Source organism: Rhinolophus sinicus, linkage group LG13, assembly GCF_036562045.2.
Source record: "Rhinolophus sinicus isolate RSC01 linkage group LG13, ASM3656204v1, whole genome shotgun sequence".
Lineage (NCBI taxonomy): Eukaryota > Metazoa > Chordata > Mammalia > Chiroptera > Rhinolophidae > Rhinolophus > Rhinolophus sinicus.
In genome coordinates, this window is record NC_133762.1 from 15,826,725 (window position 1) to 15,845,393 (window position 18,669).

At 56.6% G+C, this 18,669-nt stretch overlaps 1 long non-coding RNA gene across 1 annotated transcript; it reads left to right on the forward strand.

The window, feature by feature from the left end:
* Positions 1–10,764: 10,764 nt before the first annotated feature.
* LOC141568306 (uncharacterized) lies at positions 10,765–17,257 on the forward strand. The gene is made up of 5 exons (XR_012491430.1): positions 10,765–10,973; positions 14,490–14,538; positions 14,976–15,064; positions 15,381–15,503; positions 16,954–17,257. It is a non-coding gene; the product is annotated as an uncharacterized LOC141568306 (long non-coding RNA).
* The last annotated feature ends 1,412 nt before the right edge of the window (positions 17,258–18,669 follow it).

Genomic DNA, 18,669 nt, shown 5'->3' on the forward strand with positions numbered 1-18,669 from the left:
AAACAAGGTACGAAACTCAGTGATGTTGTCGTGTGGGGAGTCATGCGGGGTCTCTGCTCCCGCTCCCCACATAAGAACGCAGGATGTGGCCAGGCCCAAAAGGAACACCCACAGAGCCATAGGTAGGGAAGTCATACCACTATGGTCTCACTGGAGGCTGGGTTCACCGGACGTGCGACCTGCTGTCCGCTTTTCTGCCAACCGACCAACGACTGTCCTCCACTCTCCTCGACTCTGCTCCTCTCCTCTCCTCGACTCTCCTACGTAGCCGCAGCAGTTATATTAGTGGCCAATGGCTCAATGGTTACAGCTGACGGCCATCTACCACCCGAGCCAGCACCCCTCCATGTGAGGCCGAGAGCCTGGAAACTGCTCTTCGGGGCTCTGTCCCCACAGATGTTCTGTGGGACAGTCCATCCAGAACCTGTGGTGTGATCTTTTCTTGAATGTCTAGAAATCATTTGCAACGTACCAATTTTCTACAGTTAACAATTTTTACAAAGTCTAGGCCCTAATTTGTGGTAAATAAGTCAACCAAAGTGACGTCCCTGGTGTCAGGACGTCCTTGGGCAACCCTCAGGAAATGCTCTGGGGGACTTGTAACGGGCACAGTAATCCTTTTGCCTTATTTTCAAGTTTTGGGTAACATCTCTGCCTTAGGGCAAGTGCCCCTGGACCAGGACAACTTCCCATTGATTTTAGGAGTCCATTCCTACCTTTATTAGTCCAATATGCATTCATTGAACACTTGCTGTGTGCGTGGCCCCTGAGGGTGTGGAGGACACAGTTGCTGCCCACACACATACACTGTCCAGACAAAGGGCACACACCCAGATGCCCATACTCGAGGCAGCAAGGTCAGGGCCTTAAGAAGGTCTATACAAAGTGCCTGGGATGTAACAGGGAAGTAGAAGGAAGCCGGGCTTTGAAGGCTGGGTAAGAGAAGGTGGGAATGAAAGGCATTCCGGGCAGAGGGAACAGCGCAACATGGGCACAGGCTCAGAGGCAGGAAAGCAGCGGGATGTGTAGACGAATGGTGAGCAGTCTAGTTTGATGCTTGACGCGAAGAGCTTGTTTAGATCAGTGAGAGAGATGAGGCAGGACAGGTAGTCAGGGATGGGATCACAGAGCAGCTTGAATGCCAGATTCAGGGCTCTGGGCCTTATCAGTGGATAGCCCCCGGCATTGCTGGTGTGGGGACAGAGGGGGCATGTTTAGCCTGTGGAGAAAGGACTGGACGGGAGAACAGGGTGCGCAGGGAAGAACCCCTATGCCCCAGGATGAGTGTTTTGAATGTCACAGTTTTGGGGTTAGCTCTGGGTATGACCTGGCTCTCATTTGGACTCTATCTTTTCTGCACCCAAACGGAAGTCCTTCAAGTTCACCCCCTTGAAGTTCACCCTGGTTTTGAGAACAGCAGGCCAGGGACTTGGAAGAGTCTGCAGCAGGGTGCAGAAGGGACTTGGGGAGAGGAGGCCTCTTCCCCTGGGGTCAGAGTGCTGCCTGTTCTCAACCCCACCTGCCGCAGCCAGGGGGCCAGGGCCAGGTCCCTGTGGGGCTGGCCCCTCATGTAGGACACACTGCTCAGCCAACCTGCTCACTTACCAGGATGTACCCCGAGTCCAACTCCGCTGTGCCTCCCCCACCCTCCCCACGCCTCCATCCTGTCACCTGGAGCACGACAGCCTCTTCCCTGGTCTCCCTGCTTCCGCCCTTCCTCCAAAGGACACAGCCCTTCTCCATAGGCCCCCAGAGTGAGCTGTGACAGTACAGCATCTGCCTGAGGCACAAGCCTTCCAGTGGTTTCCTACTTTGCTTAGAATAAACCCCCTTACCCCCTTACCATGGGTCCACATGACCCCCCCACCCTTGGAATACCCTTCCCCCAGACCTTCAGGGCCTCTGTCCTTCTCACTATCTTTAAGGACTCAATGTAAATGTTACTTCCTCCAGGAAGCCCTCCTTGACCGTGACCACGCCACTCAACTCCTCATGTCTCCTTTACTTGTGTCCATGTTTATGCCCCACTGGAATGCGAGCCCCTTGAGGACAAGGTTTCTGATTTATTTCATACTTTTGAACCCCCCCAGCACCTAGAACAGTGCCTGGCACATAGAAGGAGCTCAATCAGTGTTTGCTGAAATGAAAGAGCCAGCTTATCAGTGAAGGTCACGGTCTGTAAGTGCTGGGCACCCTTCCTAGCATAGGCAGTCATGGTGGTCTCCTTAGAGTTCAAAACCACGCCCAAACGCAGCCCTCCCGTCAAGCCCCCCGCTAACAGACTTGGCAGATGCCAGAAAGTTGATGCTATTGAACCCCTTCCTCCAGTGTCCTCAGCCCACAAATGCAGCAGAATTGTCATCCAGCTGCATTATTACCACAGGCCTAGGAATGGAAGCCGCCCTCTCCCCAGCCCTCCCTGGCCCCGCTCCCCATGTTTCCCCTGAGATGTCAGGGGAAGCCGTGGAGAAGTGGGAAGGACTCACACTGACCTACCTCCCTACAGGGAGGTGTAAAATTTGTCCATAAATAAAATACTTTATTATTTAGCTCGAACGTTACATTTCATCGGCACAGAACGTGTTTCCTGATGCCAGCCGCTGCCGTGTCCTCAGCAGCGGGGCGCTGGAGTGCTGCCCTGGCTTGCACAATCCAGTCTGGGCGACGTGCTCGGCCTCCCCCTCCAAGTGGCACTGGGGATCTTGACGTTCGTGTTCACGTGGCACTTTGTGCTGATTAAACGGGTGGCGTCAGAGGTGGCAGAGAGGCTCTAAGCACGCCTCCAGCTGCTTCTGTGTGCTGTGGCTGGAAAATCAGATCCTGCAGCCAGAGCTGTTAGAACTGTCTCCTGACAGTGAGCACCAACGCACCCCAAAGCTGCTGAGCAAATTCCCTGCGAAAATGCAGACTTGCGATAGCTGTTCTCCCTGTCCGCTGGCCTTTTTCCTTTTTCTTACGTCCTCCTTTGTTCTTGGCTGTGCTCCAGAGAACTGCTGCTCAAATGTTCACGTGCGCAGGAACCACCTGGGATCTCGTTAAAATGCGGCTCGGTGGGTCTGGGTGGGGCTTCATTCTAACGAGCTCTGAGGTGAAGCTGACACAGGCTGCCAGACCACACAGCGAGCAGGCGGCAGAGCTCTAGAGCCGCACTGTCCGCTGTGACAGCCACAGCCACACGGGCTTGTTCAACTTAAAATGAATTGCAATAAAGAATTCAGTTCCTTACTGCACCAGCCGTGTTTCAGGTGCTCACAGCCAAGTGTTGTGGGGGCCACCATCTGGGCAGCACAGACAGAGAATGGAACTGAAGGTGTTGGAATGGTCACCCCGTCTGGTGTTACTGTTCCCTGCCCCCTGGAGTGGCTCCTTGGGCGCCAAAGCATAAGCGCGATGCAGAGTTCTGTGCAGTGAAGTCCTGAGGCCACTCTGCATCTTTCTCTTCCTCGGGGCTGGGCCTGCCACCGTGGGTGCAGCTTGGTCAGCAATGAGTGTGGCCGTGGTTGCTGGGAAGGGCAGGTTCCGTGGCCCAGTGATTCAGGCCGGGTGGGGTGGGGTGTTTACAGCCCGGACCCCACTGTCCCCTCCCCTCACTCTCTTTATTTGTTAGGGGCCTAGAATGCAGAGGCAGGTTTCCAGGGGAAGGTGTGGGGAACCTGAGGCCCTTTGTCTGCTGCGTCCACTTCTCTGAGCGTCTGTCTTCTTTCCATGACGAGGTGGACAGAAGGAGCTTGCCAAAGAGCCGAGTGGATCCCGCACACATTGGAGCAGTCATGCTGGGGGACCCACAGCCTCCTCAGCCTGATCCTGGCGGGCCAGTGCCGTCCCAGTTCACAGCGCACGGCTCCCCAGCAGAAGGATGGGGACGCTTTCCAAGAATGCCTTTCATGTGCACCCAAAGCTGTGGCATTCCCAGCAAGCTTGTGAGCCAAGACTGGGGCGGTTCCCCAAAGGGCAGTTGGTGCACACTGAGCTTGCTGGAGCAGTCGCCCCGGGAGGCGCAGGGCCCGGGGCCCCGGAAACCCGTTTCCCTCAGAGTTCATGGCCCAGCAGAGCTGGAGAGCTGCTCGGCCTCAGAGGGCTGGGCCACCTCTCTGTCTGGTAGATGGTTGCCCCCAGCTAAGCATGAGGGGCTGGCCTGAAGCTGAACCCAGGCAGCTTCATGGAGTTGACTGTGTGAAGACGGAGACAGATACTAATCAGAATCACATGAAAAAGTCAAATGAGAGATGTGACGAGGGGAGCTACAGAGTGTAACGAGGGTCTGTGTTTGGGGTACTGATGCAGGCAGACTTCTCTGAGGAGGTGCTGATTGAGCTGGGCGCTCAGAAGTCGTAGAGGTGAAGTAGGCAAATAAGGGAGGGAAGAACACTCTAGGCTCAGCGACCAGCATGTGCAAAGGTCCTGGGGCGGGAGCGTGCTCGGCAGTCCACAGGGAGGACAAAGGACTCATAGCTGAACGGCTATGAATCGGGACACAGGGAAGGAAGGGGGGAAGGGAGCTGAGGTAAAACTGTGCTTCTGCCTCTTGGGCCCTGTGTTGGGCGTGGAGCTCCAACCAGTTATAAGCACCTCTGTTTCAAGGAGCTTACGCTCTACTGAAGCAGGAAAACTGTGTATGTTTCCTGTCAATATTCTTTGTGCGTCAACTCTCTTGCTGCATCTCACTGCCATGCCCTGTAAGAAGTTAAGATGATGCCACACTCATCCAGTTGGAATTTCTGAAGGCTCTGACCTCTCACACACACACACATCGCCCATGTGCAGGGAAGCAAGAAGGGCTCGGACTCGCTTCCCAGACAGGTCCCCGGATGATTATGGGAGAATGAGTCCAGCCTGACTGGAAATGTCCCTTTTCTGCAGAATGCCCTGCCCTCTCCACACTGACCACTGGCCGCTTGCAAGGGAAGCTGGAATGTCCACGTGCCTCCCACGCGTTTCCTCTGACTACACGAGTGGTTTGCATTAGTGACCAGAGTGCTTTGCTGCCTCCATTCTTTCCAGATGAGTGTGGAGCTGCAGGCGAGCTTCGGTGGTTGGGGCCTCCAGCCCCACCCGGCCCCAGGAGCCCCAGGAGCCCTGGCCCACCGGACTCACAGCCCCACCCTCACGCCCCTGGGAGCCCTGGATGGAAGGGGAAGAGGAGTGCCAGCGCCCACTAGTGGTGTGTCTTTGCTCTCACTTTGGGTGTGGTGGCTACTTTCCTGACCCTTCAGTAGTAGGGGGTGGTGGTTGTGACAGGAACGAATCTCAGTGCAGACTCTTCACTAAACTGTAACTGACTAAATGTCACTGATGAGCCCCATTCTAGCAGGTAGTCGAAATTTAATCTCGGTCCCTTTGGGGTCCCCTCCCTGTTCTATGGGGATTGTGCCTAAGCTCTGGGAGGCTCATGGAGGAAACGGGGCGGGAGGGAGGGCATTCAGTCTGACCCTCGAGGGCCCTCACGGGCATCACCCACCAGGGCTGCCTGGTCTCGGTTGGCCGTTAAGAGAACAGGTGTGGAGTCAGGCTGCCCGGGCACGTCCCAGCCAGCCAGGCCTTCACCGGCCTTGGGCCCGTAGGTAAGCTAGTTAACCCTTACAGCCTCCGTTTCCTCGTCCGGAAGGTGGGGACAGCAGCAGTGCTGCCTTACGTGTGTGGTGAGCTGTGAGTGAGCCCACGCACGGGAGGTGCTTTAGCACAAATGCTGTGGGGGGCTCGTACTTACACCTCTTAAATGGGGCTTGACGCCACTCAGCCTCCCTCCCCCATTACCAGTGGCCTGGCTGCTCTGGTTTCCAGGACACCGGGTCATATCCAGGCCCCTTGAGCACACAGGGCCACAGGGCAGTGCCAGCATCCAGCTGGACCCAGATGCGTGGGGAAGCTGTCAGACCCGGGGCCTGGACACCCACCGCTGCCTCTCTGCCCCCTGCACACTGGAGGGCAGAGCGCAGATGCCTTCCAGCGGCCCCAGCATCCAGTCTCCAGGTCCGTCTGCCCCTTCGGGGAGCTGGAGCCCCACCCTCACTCATCCCTTCAGTATGTCAGGGCCTTGGCATTTGTGACTCTTGTCCCCTGGGCTCTGCTGTGTCATCTCCCTCACCAAGTAGCAAGGGAGGAACGCTCTGCCTGGTGAAATGGGGGAAGAAGGGTCAAGTGCCTGAAGGAAGTGTGGGCGACGGGAAACGGCCCAATTAGTGTCAGACATTTTCCCCCCACACTGTGTCATCACCTTACTGAGGTCACAGCAGGGCCAGTGTCAGGCCGTGGGAACAGCGGTAGTGGTGCTGGGGGCCAGCTGCTGCAGTGGGGGGCAGCCCTCTACTGGACCCCACACACCCCAGAGGGAGCCGCCCGAAAGTCCTGCCGCCGGTGTGTCAGGAAGGGTGTTCTCAGCACAGCCAGTCGGTGTGGCCAACCATTGCCCCCAGGCCCCCGGCGCCCTGCCAGCCGCTGTGCCGGCCTCCGCAGTGCTTCCTGCGAGCCAGCTCCCTCAAGCTGTTTCTGATTACACGATGGGACTTGCCCTTGCAGAAAGAGGGCAGCCGTATACATCCTAAGAGCCGGTTTCTGGGCAGACCCACTGCTTTGCCTCTCCATTTCAGGCACACGGGCCCCTTCCTGGGCCCTGAACACGCCAAGCTCGCATCCACCCCAGGGCCTTTGCACTTGCTGTTCCTTCTGTGCAGACAGCTGTGTCCCAGATGCCCACTTGGCTGGCTCCTCACCTCCATCAGGTCTTTGCCCAGCTGTCACCGTCCCAGCGAGGCCTTCCCTGGTCCTCCTGTTTTAAGTTGCTAGCCCATCTTCCTTGTTCGCCACTCCCTTCCCTAGTTTGCTTTGCTCCAAGGCATTTGGCCCCGTATGTCCTGTTTATTGTCTTTCTTCCCACTCCATGAGGGCAGGCAGTTTGTCCCCTGCTTCCTGAAGGAAGGAGGGGGTGAAAGGGGCATCACAGGAGCTCTCAGCCTTGTCCCCGCTGAACAGAAAGCAGTGAAGCCAGAGAGGTTAGGTGACTTCTGAGACCACACAGCCATTCAGATGGGGACGCTGCTGCTTAATCTCTAGGGAGCTTGCTCCCTGGACACATCCTGCTTTTTCCAGCTTTCTGGTGGGTCTTGTACTCACCGCAGGTTCCCATAATTCCCTCCTTTCCATCCCAGCTATGGAGTCCCCTCACCCTGGGGACAGCTCATGGTTTCCTTCAGGAAGCCGCCTGGGGCTCTGGCTGGGAGTGAGCCGTCCCTCCCGGGAGCTCCCACGTGGCTGTCCCTGCCTCATGGCGACACCTGTCAACGGGCCTTGTAGTGTGGCAGCTGTGTCCTAGGCCTTGAGAGGAGGAGGAGGGGCTTGGTGACAGCACACACGCGCGAATGCAGGGCTGTCTCTCCCCGGCTTCTCTCTAGAGCATTCATTGCTTATGTGCAGACCTGTGTGTGATGCTTCCTTCCGTCCCCCCCCCACATACAGTACCTGCCTCTGGGTTTGTAAGAGGTAGTCAGCCCCTCTTTACAGAAGGAAACACAGAAGGAATGGTAGAATGAGGTGTCCAGACCCATTTCAAGCTCAGTGCTGGTGTTGTGAACAGTTAAATTGTTCTTTCCTGACGGCTCCCCCTTTTAGCGCCTCAGCCCCCCCCCCCCCATGGGAGGGTCAGGCCCAAGTCAGAGGCTCCACCAGGGAGCCCAGCGAGGCTGGCAGGCCCACGCACAGGGCAGGTGCACTCAGAGGGCAGGCCAGTGTCAGCACGGAGAGGCTGGGAGGGGCCCAGGCCTGTCTCCCCACAGCAGCTCTACACAATTCAAGCCCCGCTCGCTCGCAGCTGAGATGGGGGAGGCAAACCCGCTGGGCCTTCCAGCTTGCGTTTCACATACGGAGCCTCTGGAATCCAGGAGGTGATTACCAGCCCATTGGGGAGGGACCACCTACAGGTTCAGAGTGGAGCCGTTCCTGCTCCCCCACATGTGGTTCCGTGGATGCAGGCTCCCCAGGAGGCTGCACTTCGATGAGGAGGGAAAACAGACTCCATAGCGCACGTGTCAGAAGTGCCGGACTTGAGAGTTCTGTGATGGAGGTGGGGACACTGAGGGGGGACCCTGAGGCAAGAGGGTTTCCAGCACTCACTGAGGCAAGGCTCTGCGTGCCCAGAAGCACCCCAGCAAGTCCATCTGCAGCCTGGCTGTGATGACGGAGTGGGCTGAGTTCCAGTTTTGAAGTCACGGAGCTGGGAGAACTTGGGTTTCACGGTCAAGCTGCCTCACTTACAGATGAGCCCCCCCTCCCCCCCAGGCAGAGCGAGAACAGGTGGGTGGTGGCCTGGTGTCATCCAGGCCGGGAGGGGCTCAGCCAGGCCCAGGTCTCAGGCCCGCCCTGCCGTCCTCACCCAGGTTAGAGCCACGAGGGAGCCCAGCCAGCTCGGAGTCCTGCCCATGCCTTCCTTCCGTGTCGTCTGCACAGCCGAGCCATTTGGAGCCTAGCCCCTGATGGGTGGTAGATTGGGTGGGGGTGACCAGGGGTGCCCTGTATGCCGGTTACCGTGCTGGGGACTGATTGACTATTGGAGGAAACAGGAAATAGACAAGTCCACGTCAGAGCTGGGTAATCCAGCACTGCAGCACTGATTGACAGAAAGAGTCACGAGAGAATCAGCAAGGGTACAAGTGACCTGAACAACAGTGTCACCACCTGTCTGCCCCTAACAGGACAGTCACCTGGAAGACAGCAGACGACACGAACGGCATGGCTGAAGGCAGCGTGGTGTCCTGGCTGCTGCGTGGAACAACAGAAAGGGACGTGAGGAGGTATTTGGTAAAATGGAGGAGAGGCTGGCAAAGGGTAGGTGGCAGTGGCCAGCGGCACTGCCAGTCCCATACAGTGAGTGTGTGTAACAGGCTCCCGGGCGAGACCCGGAGGTGAGCGTACGAGAAGGCTCTGTGTTCTCCTGACAGCGCTTCTGTGCGTCTGCCATTTGTTCAGACTGAAAGTTCATAAACGGCGAAAAGACCACTGTCAAAAATGCAAGTCCCAAGAACTTCAGAAATACGTCCGTGGGAACGCTATTAAGTCAGCGATGGTTACGACTCTTTATTTGAGGAGACCGTCCAATGACCATGTAAAAAGGAGCCCCGAATGTCTGTGTTAGAAATACCTGAGAAGCCCCTCACGCTGTACAGACCTCCTCGCTGCTCACAGGCCACCTCGTGTGACGCACTGCACTGCCTCGAGCTTCACGGATGTGGTGCCTTTTACGAATTGAAGGTAAGACCCTCCACGAGCAAAACGGTTGCAGCTCGCTTTACTACGGCGGTCTGGAGCCGAACCCCAATGCCTCTGAGGTCGCCTCTACTTTAGTTTCCCTCATATGAAGGCTGCAATGTGGTATTCTCATTAGCATTACCTCGGCCTGTGGGAAACACATATTACGCTTTCCTCAACTTTGTACCAATATTTTGCTAATTTAATAGTGACATTTTCAAGAGCATGTATTTTTTCAAGCAAATCTATGTGTGTTATTCATTAATACGTATATCAATTTGTAGGTATGACCATGAATAACACGTTCTTTCTTACGATTATATGTAGTGACAGGTGGTATTCCAAAATTATGTTCTTCCGTGTGTATTTCTGTCTCTTCAGTCCCAATAGACAACTATATTTAAACAATGAAAAAGAAAGGCCAGCTTGTAAAACAGAAAGCTTCACAGAGATGGGGTTTCAGGGGAAGCTCCGAGGGCTTGTCCCTGGCTTCCTGGGGTGGGCCGAGAGTTCAGGGCAGCCCCAGGTGACTAGGCTCGGGGAGCAGCAGGCTGGGGGCCAGAGTGCAGCTCAGCCTTGGCCTGGCCCCGACACCAGTCCTGCAGTACAGGGTGTCACACGAGAAGGTCACACTAGTGCCCTTCAGCTTTGCCAGGCTGAAGGGGGGCACGGAGGGCAGGTGCCGATGGGCCTTTGCGCCCGTGTCGGTTTAATCAGCTTCACAGCCGCTGCTTCCCAGGCTCCTGTCAGACACCTGGTGCCCTCGGAGGAGCCAGGAAAGGGGGGGGGACACCCTAGGGCAGTGGGCCAGGTGCAGACACAAGTGGTCCACCTGCCCAGGGCAGGCAGTCTGGGGATGGCAGGGTGAAGACTGGAGGTGCCAGGGTAGGGTGCAGGGCAAAGGACCAGGAGAGGCTCCAGGTGGGACCAGGAGGCCAGCAAGCTTACAGAGTGTGGGCAAGTCAAGGCCACCAGTCCCAGACAGTCGTAAAGAAGGTCAAGATGTCCTTGGCCAAGTTTGGAGCGCTGCCAGCTATCCATCGACAGTCTCAGGGCACTCAGGACTGCAGACCGCCAGGGAAAGCCACAGCACTCTCAGAACACTAGCAAAGGCAGTGACAAAGCCGGGAGACGACAACCATGGTTCCAGGGACCAGCATTGTCAGCTCACCGACAGCTTGTTAGAAATGCAGGGTCTCAGGCCTGGCCCCAGGCCTGCTGAGTCAGGCTGCCGACTAACAAGATCCCAGGGGGTCACATGTACCTCCCAGTCTGACAAGGGCGCCGCTGAGCTCCAACCCCAGGGCTCTTGTGTCTGAGTGTGGGTGGGTCCGCGGGACAGGTAGACATGGGTGGGGAAGTGGGCTACGCAGTTCCAGACGCTGGCAAGGGCTGTCCTCAGCGCTTCACGATGAATCCAGGCTACGCCCAGAAAATGTCACCAAGAAAAATAATGGCATCCCCGAGCCTGCCAACACGCCCGGCCTAGCCGCGCAGAAAGCAGACTGCAGAGGCAACAAGACAAACAGCCTGACGGCCACCATTCATATTCCACAGGGGACAGCTGGCGCCCTGCGGATGTAGGCCGGCTCGCAGCGCTCGTCAACGCGGACATGATTTAGGGAGAAGCAGCTCGGGGTGGCTGCAAGCGAGCCAGAAACCTGCGGAGGGGCTCCCGGGAAGACAAAGCTGCTGAGACAGGAAGCTGCGCCAGGACCAGCATCGCATCTGCCCAGGTGACCCAGGCTCGCATTCTTTCCAGGGAGGCCAGCGGGGCAGCACTGATGAATGACAGGACAGGAGCTGGCCTCAGGTGGCTCTAAGGCAGAGTGAGAAAGGCTTTCCCTCATGACCCCAGAAAGAATCCCTTCCTCCCCATGTCTGTGCTGGCTCCTTGGGGCGTGAGATTCTACCAGACTAGCCTCTCCATTCCCTGCACTGATCTGGAGCTGCCAGTGACGGCTTAGTGAAGGTGTATGTGTGCCAGGCTCTGGACTACGTACCCCGCGTTTAGCCCTTTCAACAGTTCCATTAGGAAGGTCCTACCCCGTTAGGTTTTGCTAATATTTAGGTATTGACTAAATCGTAATAGGTCGTATTTACTGTCCTACAGATGGACGCGTTGAGACTAGACGACGTTAAGTAGCTTTCCCAAAGTCAGCTGGATGGAAAGGTGGCATGAGGAGCCCAGACCTGCTGCCCCAGCGTGTCTCCACACCTCTGTGTCTGTTATTCCGAGTGTGGTCCTCCAAACAGTGGTTTCAGTTGAGAACTTGTGCAAGAGTCTCAGCTTCCCCCGATTTACACCCGGACTCTGCATTTTAACAAGATCCCCCAGGATCCGTAGGCATATTATACTCTGAGCACCGCCTGGTTATAAGTGCTTCTTCCCTCATAATGCTGCAAACCTCCTTCGCGTGAGGCTCGCGGCTGCTTTCAGGTACTCTCTGGGGAGCCGCGTGTCAGGGACCCAGCGGGAGCCACCAGGCTCTAGAGGGACACAAGGGACAGAAACGCGTGCCTCTGTGATTGCCACCATCCGGAGCAGATTGGCCTGGAAGTCAGCCTTCCCCTGGTGAAGTACTGTCTGCACTTCTTCCTGCAGAGCCTAGGACTGCTTCCGAGCTCCTCTCGCCCCCCCCCCCCCCCGGGGGAGGGCGACACTCTTGCCCCCCTCTTCCTTGCCCTCACCCTCGGGGGCGTGCTGTAAGGGCGGTCAGGATGGGAAATGCGGGCAGGCTCCCAGGACAAGACACAGTCCAGGGGAGTCCTTGTGGGCCAGGGGCCTGACCCCCGCCCTGCAAAGCCCCCTAAGGCCCCTCCCTCTGCTCCTCGCAGACATTGGGCAGCATTCGTGGGCAGCGGTGCTATCCTGACACGGGTCCTGCGCTCGGCCCACTGACGAGTCCACTCTTCCTGTTGGGGTGTGTACCTCCGCAGCCTTTGGGGATCAGGCCTCTGTCACTCGTGGTCACCGATCACGGGTTGGATTGTCAGGGGCCTGAGAGGTCAGTGTCACCCACGTGTGAGCGCTCAGGGTCCTCGGGTGAGTCCCAGCTGTGTGATGCCAGGTGAGGCTCGTAACTTCTCTGGTTCATCCTCCTCGTTTGCAAATTGGGACTAACAGCAGGCCCTAACTTACAGGGATACCGGGAATGGAGCTGAAATGCTACATGTTGGGCACTTAGTGACGCCAGCGTGTAGTGACACCCAGTGTGTTAGCCTGTCACCTACAGCAGGTGCCTGGCGGCTTCCGAAGCCCTGACGGATGCTGCTCCTCACACTCCCCCTGAGAGGTCCCAAGGGAAGGGACCATTGCCATCGCAGCCATAGTCCCCACTCCCCGCATGCAGGCAGGGCTGGAACCAGACCTGACTCCTTGCTTCCTGCTGTTTTCTCAGCTCCCTGAAGACTGTGACTCTAGAGGGGGCAGGTGACCAAGGAACGTCTGGGGACCTGGTGGCCAAGGGGCCAGGGCCGGCTGCAGCCAGGAAGTCGGCCAGCACAGGTGGCTGTGACAGGCTGGCCACACCTGCTGCCACAGCCGGATGGGCCCACCTCAGCTTCTCTGCTGGGCTGAGGTGCAGACCAGCCCCATGGGTTCCATCAACCTGGCCCAGCAGTGGGCTGGCTGTGGGCTCCTCGTTCCATACCTGCCCAGGACGAGGGCGGGCCTCCAGGCTCAGTGTTACCCCATCATGGGGACACTGGGCCGCGTTTGTGAGGGCCCCTGGGAAGTCCTTTCATTGCAGCAGTGAATTTGAGCGCTGCTTCGCTTTAAGAGCAGTTTGTGTCCTTGGCTAAGGTGAATTGCCAGGAGGGGTCGATCTGCAGTTCAACTTTTCAACGTCAGGATGAGGTTGGTGGTCTGACCCCGCTGTCCTCCCAGAGCCGGTGACTCCCAGTCTTTCCCTCGAGACCCCAGGATGGACAGTGGAAGTGTTGGAAGCACTCTTATGCCTTGCTAGTGAGAATAAGACACCCACAGAGGACAGCTGGGCAGCGCTGAGGAAATGGGACATGTGACTTCAGTTCTTTTCCTTTATGGGAAACAGTTCCGTCTACGTACGTGCCCACGCAAGGTTCAGCATGTGCACAGGAAATGCATCTGAGGACATGTACCGCAGCACATTGGTCTTTGCACAAAACAGGACAACTCGGGTGTCCACTGATAGGAGACGGCCCAGTGAGGTAGCGTGTTTCCCCAAAAATAAGCCCCAGTTAAGATCGTCAGCCAGACGGGTGCATTTAGTACGTTATGACGATGTTCCAGAAGAAGATGACGTGACTGTGTTTGAATAAGTGTAGACTGTTGTACATGAAAAAAGAAGATATCCCCTGAAAATACTCCCTAATGTGTCTTTTGGAGCAGAAATTGTATAAGACCCATTCTTATTTTGGGGGAAACAGTAGGTATAGTCAGAGAGCAGACTATTGCACGGCAGTTAAGGGCTGCGCATGTCATTAGGGATAGATCTCGACAATGTATTGTTGAGTGAAAACAAAGTGGCTGTTGTTAAAATCCTGTTTATGTAAAGTGTTAAATAGGAAAATCAGTCCTGTGTGTTGACCCTAGGTTCATAGAAGTTTATAAATGAGACATAAAAAACAGACTGCTGGGGTTATTCTTCATGCATGAAAGAGGTTGTCCATGAGAAGGGGGATGAGCGGGGTGGCTTGTGTCTGAAGGACGAGGGGACTTCACGTTCTCTGTGGGGTTGTCATGGCAGCTGCGTCGGGGGTGTCTGTCGAGTTTCCTTGTCTCCTGGACCTTTGGCTGCTGACTCTGCCTCAGGCCACAGCAACGAGCCTCAGGCTGTAGGGGTGACGCTGTCCAGCTGTACCGCCGGGATCACGGTTCTCCCGAGGTTTTAGGACCTGAAACGCTCTGCAGCCGGCCTTGAGCTGGCATCCTCAGGGGCTCTCCCCTGGGGTGATTCAGCCCCCAGGGGACATTGGGCCACGTGCAAGACTTTTGGGTTGTTGCACCTGTGTGTGCTGGTGTCTAGAAGGCAGAGACCAGCGATGCTGCTGAGCAGCCTACGGGGCCCAGGACAGCCCCACAATGAGGCATCATCTGGCCCAATGTCAACCCTGCCAACATTGGGGAGCAGGCCAGCTGTGTGGCCTCAGGGGAGTCACCTAACCTCTCTGTGCGTCTGCGTCCTCACCTGTAAAATGAGTATGATAAGTATATGTACTGTGTATGGTGCTTATGAGAATTCAGTGTTCTTTTGTTCATATTTTGCTAGTGAACACATGGAGACAGCACTGAAGGAATTTCCCCAAGGTCAACAGCTGGTAAGCAGAGCTGGGACTCAAACCAGTTTATCTGGACTCGAAAACCTGGGGGCTGAACCTTTGTATCATGGCTCAGTCAAAGCTTGTATCATTTTCCCCAGGGGTTGGCAACTGAGGGCATGGGGAGTCCCGACAGAGAGGAGCTGAGCCGCTGTCCGCCACGGGCCCATGGCCGCTTCTTCCCTTGCCCCATTTCTTAGCACCCAGCACAGCGCGTGCACCCGTCCAATGGCACATACGGCGGTAACTGTGGTCCACGTGCAGTGGCCCCAGCTTCCCTAAGGGAGCAGAGTCCACATGCTGTGGCCACTGAGGGGGCTTACAAAGACGGAGATGTTTTACAAGCGTGGGGTACAAATCAATGTTCCGGGCTGACCACACCCTTGGGATTTTTCATTTTCCCCTTTATGCATGTGTTCTGTCTCTGCGGATTCCAGCAAGTTGTGGAACGTGTCAGCCAAGCAGCCAAAGGGCACATACGCAGCGATGTCATCGGCACAGAAAAGCTCAACTGTGAAGCCAGCCAGTGGGCCCCGCCAGCACCCCCAAATCTCCTGTCCCTGCCCAGTGCTGTGGGCCTTTCCCAGTGTCCCCGCCGCGTGGGTCAGGGACAGCAGATTGGCTGCTGCAGGGGCAGTGGGCGATGGGGAGGCCGTGCTGGGAACCTGGGACCCTATACAGCTCCTGTGACCTTGAGCAGGACGCTTGGCTGCCTGAGCCTCAGCCACCCCCTTCCAGCGTGTGCGCCTACACTGGCCCAGGTCCCACAACTAAATGACAGCTTGCCCACTCCTTCCCATCTCTGACTATAGAATCTGGTTTTCATTCCCCTCATCTTCCAGGGCCTCCGAGCGAGTTCCGGTGCCCTGTTTCTCTCAACAAAGATAACTACTTCCACCTGCCTCTGTAACTCGTTCATGGGACAAGGAAAGCCTCCTGACAGCTGGCTGCCTCGCATGTGTTGGGTGAGCGCTTGAAACACGGACGTCTCCCCTTGCCCCCGTCCCCAGGGGCGGGGCTGGATGCTCCACGTGCTGCTGAATTCCGAATTCCAAGAGGGCTGTGCTGTCACTCTGATGCTCACCCCTCTGGTGAACAGTGAAGGATTGGGGTCTAGACCATGTTGGCCTGTTTCCTGCGCCATCTCCCCTCCCAGGCCATGGAGGTCGGAGACTCCACCCACTCATCACACCGAGGCCTGAGGGGAGGGGTTCACACTGTCCCATAGCGGCCATGGCAGAGCTGGGATGCAAGTCCTGCATGAAAGTCTGACCCCATGTCCCACAAGTGGGAGCAAGGGGTCCAAGGACAATGGGCTGTGGACTCACACCCAGCACTGCCCTGGCTGTGCGTCTCCTCTGCTTCTCGTCCCTGCGATGGGGACAATAACAGTCTTTCCTTCCAACCAGGAAAGACCCAAGTGACCGCTGCCGGGGCTTTGCTGACGGGGGGTGGCGTTCAAGCCCGTGCAGATGGGGACTAGTGTAAGGTCACACACCGAGCGGGCAGGACTCTTTCTACTTGAGGGACCTGAGACTCTTCCCACCCTGACGCACAGGAAGAGGTGGAGCCCCCCTTGTTAAACGGGGTTGTCTGAATCAGAACTGCCCTGGGGGTGACAAGTAAACGATCCCTGACAGTGGTAAAGATCACAAATTCTGCTCACAAATATATGCGACCAATCAAAACTGTATAAATTATTGTAAAAGAAACATCCTGCTACCAGATGGGTGTGGGGCACGTGGGGGCACGTGGGGGCCTCCGGTGCTGCAGCCTCTCAGAGGGTGAGCTGACAAGACTGATCGAAAGGGACAGTTGCACCGTGGTGGCAGCTGTGGGCTGTGGCCTTTGAGAGTCCAGTCAGCTGGGCCGGGAGGGCGGTCCTGCAGGTAAAAGGAGCCTCGCCCACCAGAGGGTGGGGTTCACATAGAATGGATGGGGGTGTGGGTGAGGGGACCTGATGAGTATTCTGAGGGGAAGCAGTTCTGTGTGTGACAATCAAGGAGGGGCTGGGGGAGCAGCTCCTGACCGGCCCCAGCCTCCTCTCTGCTGAGGTTTTGGTTCGGCTCCTGCTCTGGTGCTGGCCTCCTCTTCCTGCCTGTGCAGGCTCCCCCATGACACATCTCTGGAGAGGAGGTGGGAATCCAGACACTCCGCTGGCCATATCAACACCAATGCACTTTTTAAAGAAAAACCTTTTCTTTTAAAATAATTATAGACACTGAAACTTGCAAAACTAATGCAGCTGGGGAGAGGGTCCTTTGGACCCTCCTGTGGTGAAATTTTAAACGTGTGCTTGGTACTTGTAAACAAGTGGGCCAGGGTCTAGTACAAGGAGATTTTGAGGTTCGCTCCATGTCTTTGCAAACCTGCTGCTCCATCCGTCCCTGAACGACCTGGTCTTTCTTCCTCCAGAAGTCTTCGTCAGCCAAGGCCTCGGGTTAGCCCTCGCTACATGGAATTTACTGGAAAGGAAGAGAGCTGCACCCGCATGCGTGTGTGTGTGTGTGTGGGAAGGCTGAGCAGCAGAGCCAGAGCCCAACAAAGACAGCATGTGGAACTCCTGGCCAGGCCCTCAGGGTGCTGCCATGGTAAGGAACCGTGGCTTCTCTGTTTCATTTTTCCTGTCCTTTGTCATCTCCTTGCGAAACTTTTCCACATCGTCCAGCCAGAGTGGCTTTATCTTCTGGCCCACACAGACAGCCCTTCCCAGCTGGGCAATTTGTTTCTTGGGGGGTCAAGTTCTCAGCCTCTGTAGAGTCCATAATATTTACTCAGCATAGGAAACCAAGAAGTACTGTGAATAAATAAATTCTGGCCCAGAGGCAGTTCACTTGCTTTACCAAATTCTTTGACGTTTGTTCATGCATCACCAAAATGAGGGGGAAACTGCCTCTTTCAATCTTTGAGTCCTCTTCTTAGTGGGGGTGTCAGAGCAGTCCATGAGTGCACGAGGCTTTTAAAATCACCAACAAAGCTTTTAAAGGCCGGGGAACTTGCAAACCACAGCTCCAAAAGGTTGTAATTAGCGTGATGTGAAAAAATGTCACTTGACCTCTAGGCCCCCTTCTTTAAAAAGTGGGTCCGTGAGAGTGGCCCCCTGCTGTTCATGAATGAAAACTGGTGGTCAGGGGGCTGGAGCACTTTGGACTTGGACGTGGGGAGCAGTCTCCCCAGCAAGCCCTCCGCAGGGGCCCAGCCCAAGACCGTGTGTATCTGCACTCCCTCTGGGGCCGGTTTCGCAGACCGTGCCCGATCTGCTGTGAATGAGTTTCTTCCTCAGCCTCTCAGAAGCAGAGAGTTGCCCGATGGCCGTGGTTTTGCGTTTGCTATGACACCGTGAACACGTTCTCCTCTCGGTGGGACAGCTGGTTGCCCTGCCCAGTCTCCATCTCTGCCCTCACTCCAGTGCGTGGCTCTCTGCAGCCCTTTTTCAGCGGAGCGCCAGCGTTTTGCTCAGCACCATGTGGGTAACGTCACTGTCACCGTCCTTAGATCCCTGAGGGCAGGGGAAAGGACACAGGAGCCGACTCCTCTAGGCCCCAGTCAGCACAGCTGGGACTGGTCTCAGCACAGGTTTCAGCTCAGCATCCAGGAGCACTTTTCCCTCGTGTGACTGGAGCACGTCACATGGCGTGTCCTGGAGGTCGTGCCGCCCCCGCCGGCCACCAGAGCAGAGCCGGTTGTGGGCAGGGTTGGTTCTCTATGATGTCCGAATGTACCCTGGACATTCAGTGACAGTGGACCCCACCTCCTCCCCGTGCTCCTTCCTCTGCGTCAGCTGGGAAGCGGAAGTCTTTCCCGGACAGGTGCCCTAGTAGCAGGGGTTCAGATAGGCTTGCACAGAGGTGAAGGTGACGGGAGCCACAGCTCTGCTGCCTGTGCTGACTGCCTGGTGGCCCGTGTGGGACCCCAGCATCCAGTCACTGGCCTTGTGAGGACAGGGAGCAGAGTGTGTGGCACCACTGCTGTGGCCTGCAGCGGGCCCCGTGTGACCCTGGAGCTGCGGCTGTGCTGGCTGTGCTGACCATGGAGGTGTCCTGCTGGTGACAGCTGAGAATCACTGAGACCCCTGGGGTGTAGAGCGTGCTGCACAGCTGGAGACACTGGCCGCCTGGTCACACACAGGTA